General features: G+C 47.8%; 1 protein-coding gene across 1 annotated transcript in view; it reads right to left on the bottom strand.

Moving 5' to 3' along the window:
- tmem178bb (transmembrane protein 178Bb) overlaps window positions 1–23,174 on the bottom strand; it is a 303,969-nt gene that overhangs the window by 202,452 nt on the left and 78,343 nt on the right. The gene's annotated exons all lie outside the window — the stretch shown is intronic.

The following is a 23,174-nucleotide window of genomic DNA, read 5'->3' as shown; positions in this document are numbered from 1 at the left end:
ATTGTGAAGTGGACACATCTAGGAGCAACAACGGCTCAGCCGCGAAGTGGTAGGCCACACAAGCTCACATGAACGGGACCACAGAGTGCTGAAGCGCGTAAAAATCGTCTGTCCTCAGTTGCAACACTCACTACCGAGTTCCAAACTGCCTCTGGAAGTAACGTCAGGACAAGAACTGTTTGTCGAGAGCTTCGTGAAATGGGTTTCCATGGCCGAGCAGCCGCACACAAGCCTAAGATCACCATGCACAATGCCAAGCGTCGGCTGGAGGGTTTAAAACTTCCTTTAAAGAAGGGGGTTGGTCACTTGCCTTGCACCTCCCTTTTTTTATCACCAGGGCATTTAGCAGTTCAATTTTCCTGGTTATTTTGCTAAGGATTAATAGCAGCGATTGATCAATACACCTTCCATTCGACATTCTTCCCTCCAAGTATTCAGGTCCATGAAACAGCGTTTCCTTCCTGGAAAACGATGATTACATGATTACATGTAAATCAGTTACTCCCCAACTCTGCTTTTGACCAAAACCCTATGGGCACTGGCACCCTATTCCCTATGGGCCCTGGCACCCTATTCCCTGTGGGCCCTGACACCCTATTCCCTGTGGGCCCTGGCACCCTATTCCCTGTGGGCCCTGACACTCTATTCCCTGTGGGCCCTGACACCCTATTCCCTATGGGCCCTGGCACCCTATTCCCTGTGGGCCCTGACACCCTATTCCCTATGGGCCCTGGCACCCTATTCCCTGTGGGCCCTGACACCCTATTCCCTATGGGCCCTGGCACCCTATTCCCTATGGGCCCTGGCACCCTATTCCCTGTGGGCCCTGACACCCTATTCCCTGTGGGCCCTGACACCCTATTCCCTGTGGGCCCTGACACCCTATTCCCTATGGGCCCTGGCACCCTATTCCCTGTGGGCCCTGACACCCTATTCCCTGTGGGCCCTGACACCCTATTCCCTGTGGGCCCTGGCACCCTATTCCCTGTGGGCCCTGGCACCCTATTCCCTGTGGGCCCTGACACCCTATTCCCTGTGTGCCCTGACACCCTATTCCCTGTGTGCCCTGACACCCTATTCCCTGTGGGCCCTGGCACCCTATTCCCTGTGGGCCCTGACACCCTATTCCCTGTGGGCCCTGGCACCCTATTTCCTGTGGGCCCTGGCACCCTATTCCCTGTGGGCCCTGGCACCCTATTCCCTGTGGGCCCTGGCACCCTATTCCCTGTGGGCCCTGACACCCTATTCCCTGTGTGCCCTGACACCCTATTCCCTGTGGGCCCTGGCACCCTATTTCCTGTGGGCCCTGACACCCTATTCCCTATGGGCCCTGGCACCCTAATCCCTGTGGGCCCTGACACCCTATTCCCTGTGGGCCCTGGCACCCTATTCCCTGTGGGCCCTGACACCCTATTCCCTGTGGGCCCTGGCACCCTATTTCCTGTGGGCCCTGGCACCCTATTCCCTGTGGGCCCTGGCACCCTATTCCCTGTGGGCCCTGGTCAAAAGTAGTGCACTAGAAAGGGAATACAGTGCCGTTTGGGATGCACATTGAGGCAGCCACTGCAGCAAAACAAACAACACTCTTATCAGAGGACAAACAGAGAGCTAAAACTAAGACCAGCAGAGCTCCTCTCTGTCTCTCTCTCTGTCTCTGTCTCTGTCTCTGTCTCTGTCTCTGTCTCTGTCTCTGTCTCTGTCTCTGTCTCTGTCTCTCTCTGTCTCTGTCTCTGTCTCTCTCTCTCTGTCTCTGTCTCTGTCTCTCTCTCTCTGTCTCTGTCTCTGTCTCTGTCTCTGTCTCTGTCTCTCTGTCTCTGTCTCTGTCTCTCTCTGTCTCTGTCTCTGTCTCTCTCTCTCTGTCTCTGTCTCTGTCTCTGTCTCTGTCTCTGTCTCTGTCTCTGTCTCTGTCTCTCTCTCTCTCTGTCTCTCTCTCTCTCTCTCTCTCTCTCTGTCTCTCTGTCTCTCTGTCTCTCTGTCTCTCTGTCTCTCTGTCTCTCTGTCTCTCTGTCTCTCTGTCTCTCTCTCTCTCTCTCTCTCTCTCTCTCTCTCTCTCTCTCTCTCTCTCTCTCTGTCTCTGTCTCTCTCTTACTTTCCCACCCCACTCCTCTCCTTTCTTTCTCTCTCTTGTGCCCTCTCAATTTCTATTTCATTTGTATTTTATTAAGGTGCTTTATTGGCAAGTAAAATAGGTAATAAACAAAAGTGAAACAAACAATAAAACATGAACAGTAACATTACACTGACAAAAGGGAAAATAAATAAACATAAAAATAGGTTGTATTTACAATGGTGTTTGTTCTTCACTGGTTGACCTTTACACGTGGCAACAGTATCTTCTCAACACCGTACTGGTTCAGTCCTCTAGAGAATGTAGAGGGTATCTCCTCAACACCAGACTGGTTCAGTCCTCTAGAGAATGTAGAGGGTATCTCCTCAACACCAGACTGGTTCAGTCCTCTAGAGAATGTAGAGGGTATCTCCTCAACACCAGACTGGTTCAGTCCTCTAGAGAATGTAGAGGGTATCTCCTCAACACCAGACTGGTTCAGTCCTCTAGAGAATGTAGAGGGTCTCTCCTCAACACCAGACTGGTTCAGTCCTCTAGAGAATGTAGAGGGTCTCTCCTCAACACCAGACTGGTTCAGCCCTCTAGAGAATGTAGAGGGTATCTCCTCAACACCGTACTGGTTCAGTCCTCTAGAGAATGTAGAGGGTCTCTCCTCAACACCAGACTGGTTCAGTCCTCTAGAGAATGTAGAGGGTATCTCCTCAACACCGTACTGGTTCAGTCCTCTAGAGAATGTAGAGGGTCTCTCCTCAACACCAGACTGGTTCAGTCCTCTAGAGAATGTAGAGGGTATCTCCTCAACACCAGACTGGTTCAGTCCTCTAGAGAATGTAGAGGGTATCTCCTCAACACCAGACTGGTTCAGTCCTCTAGAGAATGTAGAGGGTATCTCCTCAACACCATACTGGTTCAGTCCTCTAGAGAATGTAGATGGTATCTCCTCAACACCAGACTGGTTCAGTCCTCTAGAGAATGTAGAGGGTATCTCCTCAACACCGTACTGGTTCAGTCCTCTAGAGAATGTAGAGGGTCTCTCCTCAACACCAGACTGGTTCAGTCCTCTAGAGAATGTAGAGGGTATCTCCTCAACACCAGTACTGGTTCAGTCCTCTAGAGAATGTAGAGGGTATCTCCTCAACACCAGACTGGTTCAGTCCTCTAGAGAATGTAGAGGGTATCTCCTCAACACCAGACTGGTTCAGTCCTCTAGAGAATGTAGAGGGTATCTCCTCAACACCAGACTGGTTCAGTCCTCTAGAGAATGTAGAGGGTATCTCCTCAACACCAGACTGGTTCAGTCCTCTAGAGAATGTAGAGGGTATCTCCTCAACACCAGACTGGTTCAGTCCTCTAGAGAATGTAGAGGGTATCTCCTCAACACCGTACTGGTTCAGTCCTCTAGAGAATGTAGAGGGTCTCTCCTCAACACCAGACTGGTTCAGTCCTCTAGAGAATGTAGAGGGTATCTCCTCAACACCATACTGGTTCAGTCCTCTAGAGAATGTAGAGGGTATCTCCTCAACACTGTACTGGTTATTACATGTGCATCAACTCATCCCCTGAAACGTATTCAAGCCTCACGTAGGTAAGCCAGTCTCCCATTTAAATATTTCTAGAAGGATAAGGCACGACTTGACAAATGTACAAAAAACAAAACACGATATCAGCATTGTAGCCTGGGCCTTTTCCCAATATTTATCTGTCAGTGTGCAATATGGATTCACAACCAGACAAAGACAGTTTGTCAGGCTCAGGGGAGACTTGTTGACACAAATAAACACATTCTCACACACACACATTCACACACACAGACACACACACACACACACACACACACAGACACACACACACACAGACACACACACAGACACACACATTCACACACACACAGACACAGCTTTTATTATGTGAATTTTCATAACTTTTTAGGGAGTAGATTATTATTTCCATTCAATATCCTATTTTCCATAAACCTAAACCTAACCCTAAACCTAACCCTAAACCTAACCCTAAACCTAACCCTAAACCTAACCCTCAACCTAAACCTAACCCTAAACCTAACCCTAAACCGTAACCCTAACCCTAAACCTAAACCCTAACCCTAAACCTAACCCTAAACCTAACCCCTAACCTGAATCCTAAACCTAACCCTAACCCTAAACCTAACCCTAACCCCTAACCTAAGCCCAACATTAACACCAAAAGCCTTAATCCTAAACCTAACCCCAACCCCAAACCTAACCCTAACCCCTAACCTAAGCCCAACATTAACATCAAAAGCCTTAATCCTAAACCTAACCCCAACCCCAAACCTTAGGACTAAATAGCATTTGAATCATTTCAATTTAATCTGTTGAGTCTGCTAGCAGGTTATTGACCCTCTGCTCTACAGGCTAATTGCTGCTGGGCCTCTTGCTGTGCGCTGTCTCTCTGACTAAGATACATGGACTTGATGGGAACAGAGGCTGTCCTTTCAGATGCCCGTCTGTAAAGACAAAGGGTGCATCTGAAATGGCACCCTATTCCCTCCCATGGACCCTGGTCAAAAGTAGTGCACTACATAGGGAACAGGCTGCCCTTTTAGATAGACCCAGAGGGTCCTGTTGAGGACAGAGGCTGTCCTTTCAGATGCCCGTCTGTAAAGACAAAGGGTGCATCTGAAATGGCACCCTATTCCCTCCCATGGACCCTGGTCAAAAGTAGTGCACTACATAGGGAACAGGCTGCCCTTTTAGATAGACCCAGAGGGTCCTGTTGAGGACAGAGGCTGTCCTTTAAGATGCCCGTCTATAAAGATAAAGGGTGCATCTGAAATGGCACCCTATTCCCTCCCATGGACCCTGGTCAAAAGTAGTGCACTACATAGGGAACAGGCTGCCCTTTTAGATAGACCCAGAGGGTCCTGATATGAGGACAGAGGCTGTCCTTTAAGATGCCTGTAAACTTCAGTAACAATATCTGCCAGAGGTCACTCACTGTTTCCATATCCGTCACAGACCAGCTGCTGTGGCATTAAACAATATCAGGTGGCATCCATCAGAGGCCAATGAGACATGGGTTAGGGCTCACATGGCACCCTATTCCCTACATAGTGCACTACTTACTCTATAGGGCTTTCGTCAAAAGTAGTGCACTATGTAGGGAATAGGGTGCCATTTGGGATACAACCCAACGTCACCAGTCTTTCCTTTATGATAAAGGAGAGAACGGCAGTGTTACAGTCTGTTTTCTGAATGCTTAAACACTAACAGTGATTCTTGAAGCACAATCTCTGAAACCATGAACCCTTCTAGCCAACGCATTGGCCAAGTGTTGCCAAACTGAATGCAGGTTCTCTGCTTTACACTCAGGTTGTAATTTAATAACACACTTCTAGCAAAACTGTAAACACAACTCACTGCTTTACACTCAGGTTGTAATTTTATAACACACTTCTAGCAAAACTGTAAACACAACTCACTGCTTTACACTCAGGTTGTAATTTTATAACACACTTCTAGCAAAACTGTAAACACAACTCACTGCTTTACACTCAGGTTGTAATTTAATAACACACTTCTAGCAAAACTGTAAACACAACTCACTGCTTTACACTCAGGTTGTAATTTTATAACACACTTCTAGCAAAACTGTAAACACAACTCACTGCTTTACACTCAGGTTGTAATTTAATAACACACTTCTAGCAAAACTGTAAACACAACTCACTGCTTTACACTCAGGTTGTAATTTTATAACACACTTCTAGCAAAACTGTAAACACAACTCACTGCTTTACACTCAGGTTGTAATTTTATAACACACTTCTAGCAAAACTGTAAACACAACTCACTGCTTTACACTCAGGTTGTAATTTAATAACACACTTCTAGCAAAACTGTAAACATTGGTCTCTGCATTGCTACACTATTTTTGCCAATTTCCTTTCCACGTTGACACATGTGAAAACACTTTTAGATCATGAGTTCATTTACAAATCAGAGGTTGAGCACTATAAATAGGCCACAGGTAACCATTTGGTTTGGACAACAACGGAGGCCAATATTGAACAGAGAGTAAGAGGGGTGAGAACTAGAGGAAGAGGAGGACGAGGAGGACGAGGAGGACGAGGATGAGGAGATGAATAAGTAAGAGGAGGATGAGGAGGAGGTAGAGGAGGACGAGGAGGATGAGGAGGACCAGGAGGATGAGGAGGACGAGGAGGAGGACGAGGAGATGAATAAGTAAGAGGAGGATGAGGAGTAGAAGGAGGAAGAGGAGGAGGAGGAAGAGGTGAAGTAGGATGGGGGAGAAGGAGAGGACGGGGAAGAGGAAGAGGAGTCAGGAACACAATAACTGATGAAATCAGAGCGACTGTGATCGACCATGCAGTCAACCATGGGATCAGCATGAGGGAGGCTGGACAACGGGTTCAACCAAATATGAGACGCTAAAATGTTCAAGGTTATCATCCGCATATTTAGAAATGAGAACCGGTAAGTAACTGTAAGTGCTGTCTGTCACGGCCGTCGTAAGAAGTAGACCAAAGCGCAGCGTGGTGAGCGTACATATTCCTTTATTTAGGTGAATACGCAGACAAAAACAATAAACAATCCAAAACAACCGTGAAGCTAAAGGGCTAATGTGCCACAAATAAAGTTAACCTCCCACAAAGACAGGTGGGAAAAAAGGGATACCTAAGTATGGTTCTCAATCAGAGACAACGATAGACAGCTGTCCCTGATTGAGAACCCTACCCGGCCAAAACATAGAAATACGAATAATAGAACTAAAGAACATAGAATACCCACCCTCAAATCACACCCTGACCAAACCAAATAGAGACATAAAAAAGTCTCTCTAAGGTCAGGGCGTGACACTGTCGTCTTACTGGGACAGTAATATGTACTGTACTTTCACAATCAGAAGGATCTTTCACTAAAACCATTCAAATGTTTTTACAGAAGTGAAAGAAAACCAGTATCTGGTGGAAGAGGTTGACTGTTCACCCCCAGAGCAGGAGACCCACATTGTAAATATAGTCATTGCAAATACTCAGACTCAGAGAACTGCAGAACCACATAATGGTAGACAACAGCATATTCTAAAACGTCAACAGAGTGAGTCTCTCTGCACTGTCTCGTCTACTGAAACACAATAGAATTAGGACGAAGCAGCTGTACAGAGTCCTTTTTCGATAGAACCTCAGACCGTGTGAAACAACTGCGATATGAATATTTGTAAGGTAAGCTGTACTATCCGATCATTGGTACTGCAACTGGAAGTGTATGGTCCTACATCATGTTGACTGATTCCTGTCTTTCCTACTGTCCTATATCATGTTGACTGATCCCTGTCTTTCCTACTGTCCTACATCATGTTGACTGATCCCTGTCTTTCCTACTGTCCTACATCATGTTGACTGATCCCTGTCTTTTCCTACTGTCCTACATCATGTTGACTGATCCCTGTCTTTCCTACTGTCCTACATCATGTTGACTGATCCCTGTCTTTCCTACTGTACTACATCATGTTGACTGACCCTGTCTTTTCCTACTGTCCTACATCATGTTGACTGATCCCTGTCTTTCCTACTGTCCTACATCATGTTGACTGATCCCTGTCTTTCTTACTGTCCTACATCATGTTGACTGATCCCTGTCTTTTCCTACTGTCCTACATCATGTTGACTGATCCATGTCTTTCCTACTGTCCTACATCATGTTGACTGATCCCTGTCTTTCCTACTGTCCTACATCATGTTGACTGATCCCTGTCTTTCCTACTGTCCTACATCATGTTGACTGATACCTGTCTTTCCTACTGTCCTACATCATGTTGACTGATCCCTGTCTTTCCTACTGTCCTACATCATGTTGACTGATCCCTGTCTTTCCCACTGCACTACATCATGTTGACTGACCCTGTCTTTTCCTACTGTCCTACATCATGTCGACTGACCCTGTCTTTTCCTACTGTCCTACAATCATGTTGACTTATCCCTGTCTTTTCCTACTGTCCTACATCATGCTGACTTATCCCTGTCTTTTCCTACTGTACTACATCATGTTGATTGATCCCTGTATTTCCTACATCATGTTGACTGATCCCTGTCTTTCCTACTGTCCTACATCATGTTGACTGATCCCTGTCTTTCCTACTGTCCTACATCATGTTGACTGATCCCTGTCTTTTCCTACTGTACTACATCATGTTGACTGATCCCTGTCTCTTCCTACTGTACTATATCATGTTGACTGATCCCTGTCTTTTCCTACTGTACTACATCATGTTGACTGATCCCTGTCTTTTACTACATCATGTTGACGTATCCCTGTCTTTTCCTACTGTACTACATCATGTTGACTGATCCCTGTCTTTTCCTACATCATATTGACTGATCCCTGTCTTTTCCTACTGTACTACATCATGTTGACTGATCCCTGTCGTTTCCTACTGTCCTACATCATGTTGACTGGTCCCTGTCTTTTCCTACTGTACTATATCATATTGACTGATCCCTGTCTTTTCCTACTGTACTACATCATGTTGACTGATCCCTGTCTTTTTATACTGTCCTACATCATGTTGACTGATCCCTGTCTTTTCCTACTGTACTATATCATGTTGACTGATCCCTGTCCTTTCCTACATCATGTTGACTGATCCCTGTCTTTTCCTACATCATGTTGACTGATCCCTGTCTTTTCCTACTGTACTATATCATGTTGACTGATCCATGTCTTTTCCTACATCATATTGACTGATCCCTGTCTTTTCCTACTGTCCTACATCATGTTGACCGATCCCTGTATTTTCCTACTGTACTACATCATGTTGACTGATCCCTGTCTTTTCCTACATCATGTTGACTGATCCCTGTCTTTTCCTACTGTATTATATCATGTTGACTGATCCCTGTCTTGCCTATTGTCCTACATCATGTTGACTGATCCCAGTCTTTTCCTATTGTCCTACATCATGTTGACTGATCCCTGTCTTTTTCTACTGTCCTACATCATGTTGACTGATCCCTGTCTTTTCCTACTGTCCTACATCATGTTGACTGATCCCTGTCTTTCCTACTGTCCTACATCATGTTGACTGATCCCTGTCTTTTTCTACTGTCCTACATCATGTTGACTGATCCCTGTCTTTTCCTACTGTCCTACATCATGTTGACTGATCCCTGTCTTGTCCTACTGTATTATATCATGTTGACTGATCCCTGTCTTTCCTATTGTCCTACATCATGTTGACTGATCCCAGTCTTTTCCTATTGTCCTACATCATGTTGACTGATCCCTGTATTTCCTACTGTACTACATCATGTTGACTGATCCCTGTCTTTTCCTACTGTACTACATCATGTTGACTGATCCCTGTCTTTCCTACTGTACTACATCATGTTGACTGATCCCTGTCTTTTCCTACTGTCCTACATCATGTTGACTGATCCCTGTCTTTTCCTACTGTCCTACATCATGTTGACCGATCCCTGTATTTTCCTACTGTACTACATCATGTTGACTGATCCCTGTCTTTTCCTACATCATGTTGACTGATCCCTGTCTTTTCCTACTGTATTATATCATGTTGACTGATCCCTGTCTTGCCTATTGTCCTACATCATGTTGACTGATCCCAGTCTTTTCCTATTGTCCTACATCATGTTGACTGATCCCTGTCTTTTTCTACTGTCCTACATCATGTTGACTGATCCCTGTCTTTTCCTACTGTCCTACATCATGTTGACTGATCCCTGTCTTTCCTACTGTCCTACATCATGTTGACTGATCCCTGTCTTTTTCTACTGTCCTACATCATGTTGACTGATCCCTGTCTTTTCCTACTGTCCTACATCATGTTGACTGATCCCTGTCTTGTCCTACTGTATTATATCATGTTGACTGATCCCTGTCTTTCCTATTGTCCTACATCATGTTGACTGATCCCAGTCTTTTCCTATTGTCCTACATCATGTTGACTGATCCCTGTATTTCCTACTGTACTACATCATGTTGACTGATCCCTGTCTTTTCCTACTGTACTACATCATGTTGACTGATCCCTGTCTTTCCTACTGTACTACATCATGTTGACTGATCCCTGTATTTTCCTACTGCCTACATCATGTTGACTGATCCCTGTCTTTCCTACTGTCCTACATCATGTTGACTGATCCCTGTCTTTTCCTACTGTCCTACATCATGTTGACTGATCCCTGTCTTTTCCTACTGTCCTACATTGTTTTGTCTCGTCTCTTTCAGAGTGTCATGGAGCTAGAAGCAGATACAGTGCATCATGAGCTAATGTATGTGGACGAGGCAGGTTTCAACCTTGCAAAAAACAAAGGGGGAAGCGGCAAAAATATCATAGGACACCGTGCCATCATCGACGTCCCGGGACAACGTGATGGCAACATAACAATGTGTGCGGCTATTAGTCAAAACGGCGTCCTTCACCATCATGCAATCCTAGACCCGTACAACACTGCTCACATCATCACATTTCTGGACACCCCCCACAACAGACTAATCCCTAATGACCAGGGGCCAGAGGAGCCCAGGTACGTTATCATCTGGGACAATGTTAGTTTCCACCGGGATGCTGTGGTCCGCAGTTGGTTCACAGGTCACCCACATTTCATTGCACTCAATCTCCCACCATACTCTCCGTTCTTGAATCCTATTGAAGAATTCTTCTCTGCGTGAAGTTTGGAAGGTGTGTGATCGCCAGCCCCACCAAGACATACCCCATTCTACAGGCAACGGAGGAGTAGGGGAGAGTGGGGTATGTTGTCCCTGGTCGTACTGCAGGGGAGAGTGGGGTATGTTGTCCCTGGTCGTACTGTAGGGGAGAGTGGGGTATGTTGTTCCTCGTCGTACTGTAGGGGAGAGTGGGGTATGTTGTCCCTCGTCGTACTGTAGGGGAGAGTGGGGTATGTTGTCCCTGGTCGTACTGTAGGGGAGAGTGGGGTATGTTGTCCCTGGTCGTACTGTAGGGGAGAGTGGGGTATGTTGTCCCTCGTCGTACTGTAGGGGAGAGTGGGGTATGCTGTCCCTGGTCGTACTGTAGGGGAGAGTGGGGTATGTTGTCCCTGGTCATACTGTAGGGGAGAGTGGGGTATGTTGTCCCTGGTCGTACTGTAGGGGAGAGTGGGGTATGTTGTCCCTGGTCGTACTGTAGGGGAGAGTGGGGTATGTTGTCCCTGGTCATACTGTAGGGGAGAGTGGGGTATGTTGTCCCTGGTCATACTGTAGGGGAGAGTGGGGTATGTTGTCCCTGGTCGTACTGTAGGGGAGAGTGGGGTATGTTGTCCCTGGTCGTCCTGTAGGGGAGAGTGGGGTATGTTGTCCCTGGTCGTACTGTAGGGGAGAGTGGGGTATGTTGTCCCTGGTCGTACTGTAGGGGAGGTTGGGGTATGTTGTCCCTGGTCATACTGTAGGGGAGAGTGGGGTATGTTGTCCCTGGTCGTACTGTAGGGGAGAGTGGGGTATGTTGTCCCTGGTCGTACTGTAGGGGAGAGTGGGGTATGTTGTCCCTGGTCGTACTGTAGGGGAGAGTGGGGTATGTTGTCCCTGGTCGTACTGTAGGGAAGAGTGGGGTATGTTGTCCCTGGTCGTACTGTAGGGGAGAGTGGGGTATGTTGTCCCTGGTCATACTGTAGGGGAGAGTGGGGTATGTTGTCCCTGGTCGTACTGTAGGGGAGGTTGGGGTATGTTGTCCCTGGTCATACTGTAGGGGAGAATGGGGTATGTTGTCCCTGGTCGTACTGTAGGGGAGAGTGGGGTATGTTGTCCCTCGTCGTACTGTAGGGGAGAGTGGGGTATGTTGTCCCTGGTCGTACTGTAGGGGAGAGTGGGGTATGTTGTCCCTGGTCATACTGTAGGGGAGAGTGGGGTATGTTGTCCCTGGTCGTACTGTAGGGGAGAGTGGGGTATGTTGTCCCTGGTCGTACTGTAGGGGAGAGTGGGGTATGTTGTCCCTGGTCATACTGTAGGGGAGAGTGGGGTATGTTGTCCCTGGTCATACTGTAGGGGAGAGTGGGGTATGTTGTCCCTGGTCGTACTGTAGGGGAGAGTGGGGTATGTTGTCCCTGGTCGTCCTGTAGGGGAGAGTGGGGTATGTTGTCCCTGGTCGTACTGTAGGGGAGAGTGGGGTATGTTGTCCCTGGTCGTACTGTAGGGGAGGTTGGGGTATGTTGTCCCTGGTCATACTGTAGGGGAGAGTGGGGTATGTTGTCCCTGGTCGTACTGTAGGGGAGAGTGGGGTATGTTGTCCCTGGTCGTACTGTAGGGGAGAGTGGGGTATGTTGTCCCTGGTCGTACTGTAGGGGAGAGTGGGGTATGTTGTCCCTGGTCGTACTGTAGGGAAGAGTGGGGTATGTTGTCCCTGGTCGTACTGTAGGGGAGAGTGGGGTATGTTGTCCCTGGTCATACTGTAGGGGAGAGTGGGGTATGTTGTCCCTGGTCGTACTGTAGGGGAGGTTGGGGTATGTTGTCCCTGGTCATACTGTAGGGGAGAATGGGGTATGTTGTCCCTGGTCGTACTGTAGGGGAGAGTGGGGTATGTTGTCCCTGGTCGTACTGTAGGGGAGAGTGGGGTATGTTGTCCCTGGTCTTACTGTAGGGGAGAGTGGGGTATGTTGTCCCTGGTCGTACTGTAGGGGAGAGTGGGGTATGTTGTCCCTGGTCGTACTGTAGGGGAGAGTGGGGTATGTTGTCCCTGGTCATACTGTAGGGGAGAGTGGGGTATGTTGTCCCTGGTCGTACTGTAGGGGAGGTTGGGGTATGTTGTCCCTGGTCATACTGTAGGGGAGAGTGGGGTATGTTGTCCCTGGTCATACTGTAGGGGAGAGTGGGGTATGTTGTCCCTGGTCGTACTGTAGGGGAGGTTGGGGTATGTTGTCCCTGGTCATACTGTAGGGGAGAGTGGGGTATGTTGTCCCTGGTCGTACTGTAGGGGAGAGTGGGGCCTGTTCAGACAAAGGGGGTGAAGTTGAGTCCCTCTCGTTTCTAGGAAACCATATATGACCAAATATTTTAGGAAGAGGTCATCATTTCATGGAGTGTGAAGATAGAATTAACCACACATGGAAAAAGTGGTAAGGAAGTTACACCCCCCCCCCCCCCCCCCCCAAAAAAAAAGATTTTCACCAAATCAAAGGAATTTATTGTGTTAGATGATTCATGATGCTTGTATCTCAACCAAAAGTAGATTAGTTTATGATTGTTCTATACATCAGTTGGGGGCTCTTCAATATGAGGCCCTAAACCTAACATGAAAGTGCATCCTCATAGCTGTGTAGGCTAATATAGTCAAAAAAGCCACACATTATTATTGTACAAAGAGACATATTAGGAATTTTAATGAGCTCATTTTGTTGTTGTCTGATCTGAGGTTGAGTGACTGGGGAGTTTTGTCAACTATCCCTGCCTCAGATCAGACCCTTTCATTGTTCTATTCCCCTGTTTAACTCTGCTGCAGATAAACATGTCGCTGTGCAGAAAAATAAGGGGAAATGTCAGATGTAAATCCTTGGTTTTACGCATGAATTGTCTGAGAAATGACAGCTTGGGGTAAGGCTAGACGGACTGATTCGACATCTGATTGGCTGTCCTTCAGACAGTTAAGAAATAGATGTCTATCCCTGGTTGTGTATCAGAGAGAGGAAGTCAAAGTGGTCAAATCTCTGAAACAAAACCTCCTCCCCCTCGTTACACCAGCAGGTTCTGACAGCCTCTGGCCCCATTCTAGACTAAATGACTCCTCCCCCTCCAGGTTCTGACAGCCTCTGGCCCCATTCTAGACTAAATGACTCCTCCCCCTCCAGGTTCCGACAGCCTCTGGCCCCATTCTAGACTAAATGACTCCTCCCCCTCCAGGTGTTGACAGCCTCTGACCCCATTCTAGACTAAATGACTCCTCCCCCAGCAGGTTCCGACAGCCTCTGGCCCCATTCTAGACTAAATGACTCCTCCCCCTCCAGGTTCTGACAGCCTCTGGCCCCATTCTAGACTAAATGACTCCTCCCCCTCCAGGTTCTGACAGCCTCTGGCCCCATTCTAGACTAAATGACTCCTCCCCCTCCAGGTGTTGACAGCCTCTGGCCCCATTCTAGACTAAATGACTCCACCCCCTCCAAGTGTTGACAGCCTCTGGCCCCATTCTAGACTAAATGACTCCTCCCCCTCCAGGTGTTGACAGCCTCTGGCCCCATTCTAGACTAAATGACTCCTCCCCCTCCAGGTGTTGACAGCCTCTGGCCCCCTTCTAGACTAAATGACTCCACCGCCTCCAAGTGTTGACAGCCTCTGGCCCCATTCTAGACTAAATGACTCCTCCCCCTCCAGGTGTTGACAGCCTCTGGCCCCATTCTAGACTAAATGACTCCTCCCCCTCGTTACCCCTTCAGGTGTTGACAGCCTCTGGCCCCATTCTAGACTAAATGACTCCTCCCCCTCCAGGTTCTGACAGCCTCTGGCCCCATTCTAGACTAAATGACTCCTCCCCCTCCAGGTTCTGACAGCCTCTGGCCCCATTCTAGACTAAATGACTCCTCCCCCTCCAGGTTCTGACAGCCTCTGGCCCCATTCTAGACTAAATGACTCCTCCCCCTTCAGGTTCTGACGGCCTCTGGCCCCATTCTAGACTAAATGACTCCTCCCCCTCCAGGTTCTGACAGCCTCTGGCCCCATTCTAGACTAAATGACTCCTCCCCCTTCAGGTTCTGACGGCCTCTGGCCCCATTCTAGACTACATGACTCCACCCCCTCCAGGTTCTGACAGCCTCTGGCCCCATTCTAGACTAAATGACTCCTCCCCCTCCAGGTGTTGACAGCCTCTGGTCCCATTCTAGACTAAATGACTCCTCCCCCTCCATGTTCTGATAGCCTCTGGCCCCATTCTAGACTAAATGACTCCTCCCCCTCCAGGTGTTGACAGCTTCTGGCCCCATTCTAGACTAAATGACTCCTCCCCCTCCATGTTCTGATAGCCTCTGGCCCCATTCTAGACTAAATGACTCCTCCCCCTCCAGGTTCTAACAGCCTCTGGCCCCATTCTAGACTAAATGACTCCTCCCCCTCCATGTTCTGATAGCCTCTGGCCCCATTCTAGACTAAATGACTCCTCCCCCTCCAGGTTCTAACAGCCTCTGGCCCCATTCTAGACTAAATGACTCCTCCCCCTCCAGGTGTTGACAGCCTCTGGCCCCATTCTAGACTAAATGACTCCTCCCCCTCCATGTTCTGATAGCCTCTGGCCCCATTCTAGACTAAATGACTCCTCCCCCTCCAGGTGTTGACAGCCTCTGGCCCGCATTCTAGACTAAATGACTACTCCCCCTCCAGGTTCTGACAGCCTCTGGCCCCATTCTAGACTAAATGACTCCTCCCCCTCCAGGTTCTGACAGCCTCTGGCCCCATTCTAGACTAAATGACTCCTCCCCCTCCAGGTGTTGACAGCCTCTGGCCCCATTCTAGACTAAATGACTCCTCCCCCTCCAGGTGTTGACAGCCTCTGGCCCCATTCTAGACTAAATGACTCCTCCCCCTCCAGGTGTTGACAGCCTCTGGCCCCATTCTAGACTAAATGACTCCTCCCCCTCCAGGTTCTGACAGCCTCTGGCCCCATTCTAGACTAAATGACTCCTCCCCCTCCAGGTGTTGACAGCCTCTGGCCCCATTCTAGACTAAATGACTCCTCCCCCTCCAGGTGTTGACAGCCTCTGGCCCCATTCTAGACTAAATGACTCCTCCCCCTCCAGGTGTTGACAGCCTCTGGCCCCATTCTAGACTAAATGACTCCACCCCCTCCAGGTGTTGACAGCCTCTGGCCCCATTCTAGACTAAAGGAACATTTGTGATGCTTTTAATTTAATAACCACTTTCCTTCAGCTTGCCACCTGTCCTGTTATCCTGTCTGAAAGGATAATCTCTGAAAACTCATCTCATTCCACTGTCACCTCAGAACAGGATGCTCTGTCACGTCTACTCCTGAAAACGCATCTCATTCCACTGAAGGCAGTCCTTTAGTCACCTCAGAACAGACTGTAGAACAGGATTCTCTGTCACGTCTACTCCTGAAAACTCATCTCATTCCACTGAAGGCAGTCCTTTAGTCACCTCAGAACAGGATGCTCTGTCACGTCTACTCCTGAAAACTCATCTCATTCCACTGAAGGCAGTCCTTTAGTCACCTCAGAACAGACTGTAGAGAAGGATGTTCTGTCACGTCTGCTCATGCTCCTCCCCTCTGGCGTGCGACGTCACCCGAATACTAACCACCGGGTCCTGGGATTCATCTTTCCGCACACCTGTGTTCATGTTACCTCACTTCTGTTACGCTGGTCTTGTTTCCTGTTTCTTGTTTTCCTTCAACGTTTTACCTGCACCTGATCCTCGACTCACGGCGTCATCGTTACCGGCACTGACACACTTTATCTTCATTTTAACCCTTCGATGTCTACGATGTACTAAGTGCTGTGGTACAGACTGATGTTAATTAAACCATTAGGGGCTGATTCACTTGATTCACTTCTAACTGCAGTACAGACTGATGTTAATTAAACCATTAGGGGCTGATTCACTTGATTCACTTCTAACTGCAGTACAGATTGATGTTAATTAAACCATTAGGGGCTGATTCACTTGATTCACTTCTAACTGCAGTACAGATTGATGTTAATTAAACCATTAGGGTCTGATTCACTTGATTCACTTCTAACTGCAGTACAGATTGATGTTAATTAAACCATTAGGGGCTGATTCACTTGATTCACTTCAAACTGCAGTACAGATTGATGTTAATTAAACAATAGGGGCTGATTCACTTGATTCACTTCTAACTGCAGTACAGATTGATGTTAATTAAACCATTAGGGGCTGATTCACTTGATTCACTTCAAACTGCAGTACAGATTGATGTTAATTAAACCATTAGGGGCTGATTCACTTGATTCACTTCAAACTGCAGTACAGATTGATGTTAATTAAACCATAGGGGCTGATTCACTTCTAACTGCAGTACAGATTGATGTTAATTAAACCATAGGGGCTGATTCACTTCTAACTGCCTCTCTCTGCTCCACTTACTGCAGAACCACTAACCTGTATGTTTAACTTGACAATTGTTTCTGGTGATATCCCTAAGATCTAGAAAGTGGCACGTCCTCCCCTTAGATAAAGGAGGAGATTGAGATCCTGCTGACTACAGTCCAACTACAGTCCAATTTCCAAATTATCTTGCCTTTCCAAAGTTTTAGAACCACGACTAACTTTAGGCTAAGAACTTGTTTTTACTTCTCACTCTATTTTTAATGTGCACCAATCTGGTTTTAGACCGGGACATTCAGCTGTTACGTACCAATCTGGTTTCAGACCGGGACATTCAGCTGTTACGTACCAATCTGGTTTTAGACCGGGACATTCAGCTGTTACGCACCAATCTGGTTTTAGACCGGGACATTCAGCTGTTACGCACCAATCTGGTTTTAGACCGGGACATTCAGCTGTTACGTACCAATCTGGTTTTAGACCGGGACATTCAGCTGTTACGCACCAATCTGGTTTTAGACCGGGACATTCAGCTGCTACGTACCAATCTGGTTTTAGACCGGGACATTCAGCTGTTACGCACCAATCTGGTTTTAGACCGGGACATTCAGCTGCTACGTACCAATCTGGTTTTAGACCGGGACATTCAGCTGTTACGCACCAATCTGGTTTTAGACCGGGACATTCAGCTGCTACGTACCAATCTGGTTTTAGACCGGGACATTCAGCTGTTACGCACCAATCTGTTTTTAGACCGGGACATTCAGCTGTTACGCACCAATCTGTTTTTAGACCCAGACATTCAGCTGTTACGTTCCAATCTGGTTTTAGACCGGGACATTCAGCTGTTACGTACCAATCTGGTTTTAGACCGGGACATTCAGCTGTTACGTACCAATCTGGTTTTAGACCGGGACATTCAGCTGTTACACACCAATCTGGTTTTAGACCAGGACATTCAGCTGTTACGTACCAATCTGGTTTTAGACCCGGACATTCAGCTGCTACGCACCAATCTGGTTTTAGACCGGGACATTCAGCTGTTACGTACCAATCTGGTGTTAGACCGGGACATTCAGCTGTTACGCACCAATCTGGTTTTAGACCGGGACATTCAGCTGCTACGTACCAATCTGGTGTTAGACCGGGACATTCAGCTGTTACGTACCAATCTGGTTTTAGACCGGGACATTCAGCTGCTACGTACCAATCTGGTGTTAGACCGGGACATTCAGCTGTTACGTACCAATCTGGTTTTAGACCAGGACATTCAGCTGCTACGTACCAATCTGGTTTTAGACCGGGACATTCAGCTGTTACGTACCAATCTGGTTTTAGACCCGGACATTCAGCTGCTACGTACCAATCTGGTTTTAGACCCGGACATTCAGCTGCTACGTACCAATCTGGTTTTAGACCCAGACATTCAGCTGTTACGTACCAATCTGGTTTTAGACCGGGACATTCAGCTGTTACGTACCAATCTGGTTTTAGACCGGGACATTCAGCTGTTACGTACCAATCTGGTTTTAGACCGGGACATTCAGCTGTTACGTACCAATCTGGTTTTAGACCGGGACATTCAGCTGTTACGCACCAATCTGGTTTTAGACCGGGACATTCAGCTGCTACGTACCAATCTGGTTTTAGACCGGGACATTCAGCTGTTACGCACCAATCTGGTTTTAGACCGGGACATTCAGCTGCTACGTACCAATCTGTTTTTAAACCGGGACATTCAGCTGTTACGCACCAATCTGTTTTTAGACCGGGACATTCAGCTGTTACGCACCAATCTGTTTTTAGACCCAGACATTCAGCTGTTACGTTCCAATCTGGTTTTAGACCGGGACATTCAGCTGTTACGTACCAATCTGGTTTTAGACCGGGACATTCAGCTGTTACGTACCAATCTGGTTTTAGACCGGGACATTCAGCTGTTACACACCAATCTGGTTTTAGACCAGGACATTCAGCTGCTACGCACCAATCTGGTTTTAGACCGGGACATTCAGCTGTTACGTACCAATCTGGTGTTAGACCGGGACATTCAGCTGTTACGCACCAATCTGGTTTTAGACCGGGACATTCAGCTGCTACGTACCAATCTGGTGTTAGACCGGGACATTCAGCTGTTACGTACCAATCTGGTTTTAGACCGGGACATTCAGCTGCTACGTACCAATCTGGTGTTAGACCGGGACATTCAGCTGTTACGTACCAATCTGGTTTTAGACCAGGACATTCAGCTGCTACGTACCAATCTGGTTTTAGACCGGGACATTCAGCTGTTACGTACCAATCTGGTTTTAGACCCGGACATTCAGCTGCTACGTACCAATCTGGTTTTAGACCCGGACATTCAGCTGTTACGTACCAATCTGGTTTTAGACCGGGACATTCAACTGCTACGTACCAATCAGGTTTCAGACCGGGACATTCAGCTGTTACGTACCAATCTGGTTTTAGACCGGGACATTCAGCTGTTACGCACCAATCTGGTTTTAGACCGGGACATTCAGCTGTTACGCACCAATCTGGTTTTAGACAGGGACATTCAGCTGTTACGTACCAATCTGGTTTTAGACCAGGACATTCAGCTGTTACGCACCAATCTGGTTTTAGACCCGGACATTCAGCTGCTACGTACCAATCTGGTTTTAGACCCGGACATTCAGCTGCTAAGTACCAATCTGGTTTTAGACCCAGACATTCAGCTGCTACGCACCAATCTGGCTTTAGACCGGGACATTCAGCTGCTAAGTACCAATCTGGTTTTAGACCGGGACAGTCAGCTGTTACGCACCAATCTGGTTTTAGACTTCATACTCATCACTACATCCTGTATCAAAAGGTTGTCTGGTCCTCATTAAAGTCCCCTAGATCACTTCATTACTCATCACTACATCCTGTATCAAAAGGTTATCCGGTCCTCATTAAAGTCCCCTAGATCACTTCATTACTCATCACTACACCCTGTATCAAAAGGTTATCTGGTCCTCATTAAAGTCCCCTAGATCACTTCATTACTCATCACTACATCCTGTATCAAAAGGTTATCTGGTCCTCATTAAAGTCCCCTAGATCACTTCATTACTCATCACTACATCCTGTATCCAAAAGGTTTTCTGGTCCTCATTAAAGTCCCCTAGATCACTTCCTACTCATCACTACATCCTGTATCAAAAGGTTGTCTGGTCCTCATTAAAGTCCCGTAGATCACTTCATTACTCATCACTACATCCTGTATCCAAAAGGTTGTCTGGTCCTCATTAATGAATTACAAAGTGTTTCCTTTCAAATGGTACCAAGAATATGCATATCCTTGCTTCAGGGCGTGAGATTTGGGTGTCATTTTAATCCCAAAAAATGGGCGGATCCTTAAGAGTATCAACGATGATTCATGAACAAACACCATCAGCAATGGTGCTGTTTCCACAGTGTGTTGTTTCTGGTACATGTCAGTTTGTATGATGGTGACAACAGGAGGAGACGAGAGGAAGTACCTGCATATAAACCAAAGGACAGCTTCTAGAAACAACGGTGTGACTCAGTCGGTACAGCACGATGCTTACAACACCAAATGTTGTGGGTTTGATTCCCATTGGGATAAAAAAACGACTTCAAAAATATTTTTATTTTGTTGCATATTTTATTACTAGGACATTATATCAAGAGGAGGCTTTACTGATGTCATCTGAGGACTAGAAGCTGGCAGTTGTTTCCAGAAGGTAAATGACTGCAGTCACAGTAACTGGGTCACACACACTCCAGACGTCACCCAGACTGTCCCAGCAGTCACAGTAACTGGGTCACACACACTCCAGACGTCACCCAGACTGTCCCAGCAGTCACAGTAACTGGGTTACACACACTCCAGACGTCACCCAGACTGTCCCAGCAGACACAGTCTGAGACTTTCTGAGGTTCAACCACACTAGACAGGCCATGTCATTACTGTATGTAGTCTCCAGAGCCGTACTCACAGTCTCACCCTAGCTAGTTCGGTGGGAATGAAAGTGGAGCGAGTGGAGGCACTGGGGGGGGGGGCTCAAAATAACGGCCGGAACGGAGCAAATGGAATGGCATCAAACACATGGAAACCATGGAAACCAATGTGTTTTGATGTATTTGATACCATTCCATTGATTCCGCTCCAGTCATTACCACGAGCCCGTCCTCCCCAATTAAGGTGCCACCAACCTCCTGTGACAGACAATACACTCTTGGACTAGTGGGACATGACTTCATGTTTTAGTCTTTCTATTGTGACATCAAACATTCCTAGAAGACCAATCAGGAAGTAAAGCTTGTGGAAATGACATCAATAAACCCACATTGAAATATTACTCTAATGACGTATCTTCAACTTCAACCAGTTTTGCACATTGGGATACAACCACATTACTTTTTCAAACGTTCCACCATTTATAAAGAGCCAGGGCCCTCAAACTTTCCAACATTTTTAAAGAGCCAGGGCCCTCAAACTTTCCACCATTTATAAAGAGCCAGGGCCCTCAAACTTTCCACCATTTATAAAGAGCCAGGGTCTTCAAACCTTCCACCATTTATAAAGAGCCAGGGTCCTCAAACTTTCCACCATTTTTAAAGAGCCAGGGCCCTCAAACTTTCTACCATTTATAATCCTCTGTACACTACTGCATGATCTATAAAAGTTTATCTCCAGTATCCATCTGGGGAAAGACACTGTGCAACACAACGACACAAAAGAGGAAAAACACTGAAATATAACAAGCTTTTACTACAAAACCAAGGGGACACCTGTCCTTTGTTTTTAATGCTGGGATGAAAGAAGTAGTTTTATACCAGAATCTACGGTTGATGCGTCAACCCCGACTCCCTATATAGTGCACTACCGTGCACCACAGTCCATATGAACGCTCTACACAGGGAACTGGGGGCCATTTGGCACGCACACTCTGACTCCTCATTATCCTTATTTATCTCTCTTGACAAAAGTTGGCATCTGCTCCCCCAGCCTCTCCCCAGCCTCTCCTTCAGTCTCTCCCTCAGCCTCTCCCTCAGCCTCTCCTTCAGCCTCTCCCTCAGCCTCTCCTTCAGTCTTTCCCTCAGTCTCCCCCTCAGCCTCTCCTTCAGTCTCTCCCTCAGCCTCTCCTTCAGTCTCTCCCCCAGCCCATCCCTCAGCCTCCCCCTCAGCCTCCCCCCAGTCACTCTCTCAGCCTCTCCCTCAGCCTCCCCCCAGCCTCTCCTTCAGTCTCTGCCTCAGCCTCTCCTTCAGTCTCTCCCTCAGCCTCTCCCTCAGCCTCTCCCTCAGTCTCTCCCTCAGTCTCTCCTTCAGTCTTCCCCTCAGCCTCTCCTTCAGTCTCTCCCCAAGCCTCTCCCTCAGCCTCTCCCTCAGTCTCCCCCTCAGCCTCCCCCTCAGCCTCCCCCACAGCCTCTCCCCAGCCTCTCCTTCAGTCTCTCCCTCAGTCTCTCCCTCAGCCTCTCCTTCAGCCTCTCCCTCAGCCTCTCCTTCAGCCTCTCCCTCAGTCCCTCCCTCAGCCTCTCCTTCAGTCTCTCCCTCATCCTCCCCCTCAGCCTCTCCCTCAGCCTCTCCTTCAGTCTCTCCCCCAGCCTCTCCCTCAGCCTCCACCTCAGTCTCCGCCTCAGTCTCCGCCTCAGCCTCTCCTTCAGTCTCTCCCTCAGCCTCTCCTTCAGTCTCCCCCTCAGCCTCTCCCCCAGCCTCTCCCTCATCCTCTCCTTCAGCCTCTCCTTCAGTCTCTCCCTCAGCCTCTCCTTCAGTCTCTCCCTCAGTCTCTCCCTCAGTCTCTCCCCCAGCCTCTCCCTCAGCCTTTCCCTCAGCCTCTCCCTCAGTCTCTCCCTCAGTCTCTCCCTCAGTCTCTCCCTCAGCCTCCCCCTGTCTCTCCCTCAGCCTCTCCCTCAGCCTCTCCCTCTGCCTCTCCCTCTTCCTCCCCTTCAGTCTCTCCCTTAGTCTCTTTCTCAGCCTCTCAGTCTCTCCCTCAGCCTCTCCCTCAGCCTCTCCCTCAGCCTCTTCCTCCCCTTCAGCCTCCCCATCAGACAATACCAGACCAATCAATTGGCTCCTT

This window comes from Salvelinus alpinus, chromosome 11 (assembly GCF_045679555.1).
Source record: "Salvelinus alpinus chromosome 11, SLU_Salpinus.1, whole genome shotgun sequence".
Lineage (NCBI taxonomy): Eukaryota > Metazoa > Chordata > Actinopteri > Salmoniformes > Salmonidae > Salvelinus > Salvelinus alpinus.
The sequence above is the reverse complement of the archived record's forward strand: the minus strand, read 5'-3'. Positions and strand labels throughout refer to the sequence as shown.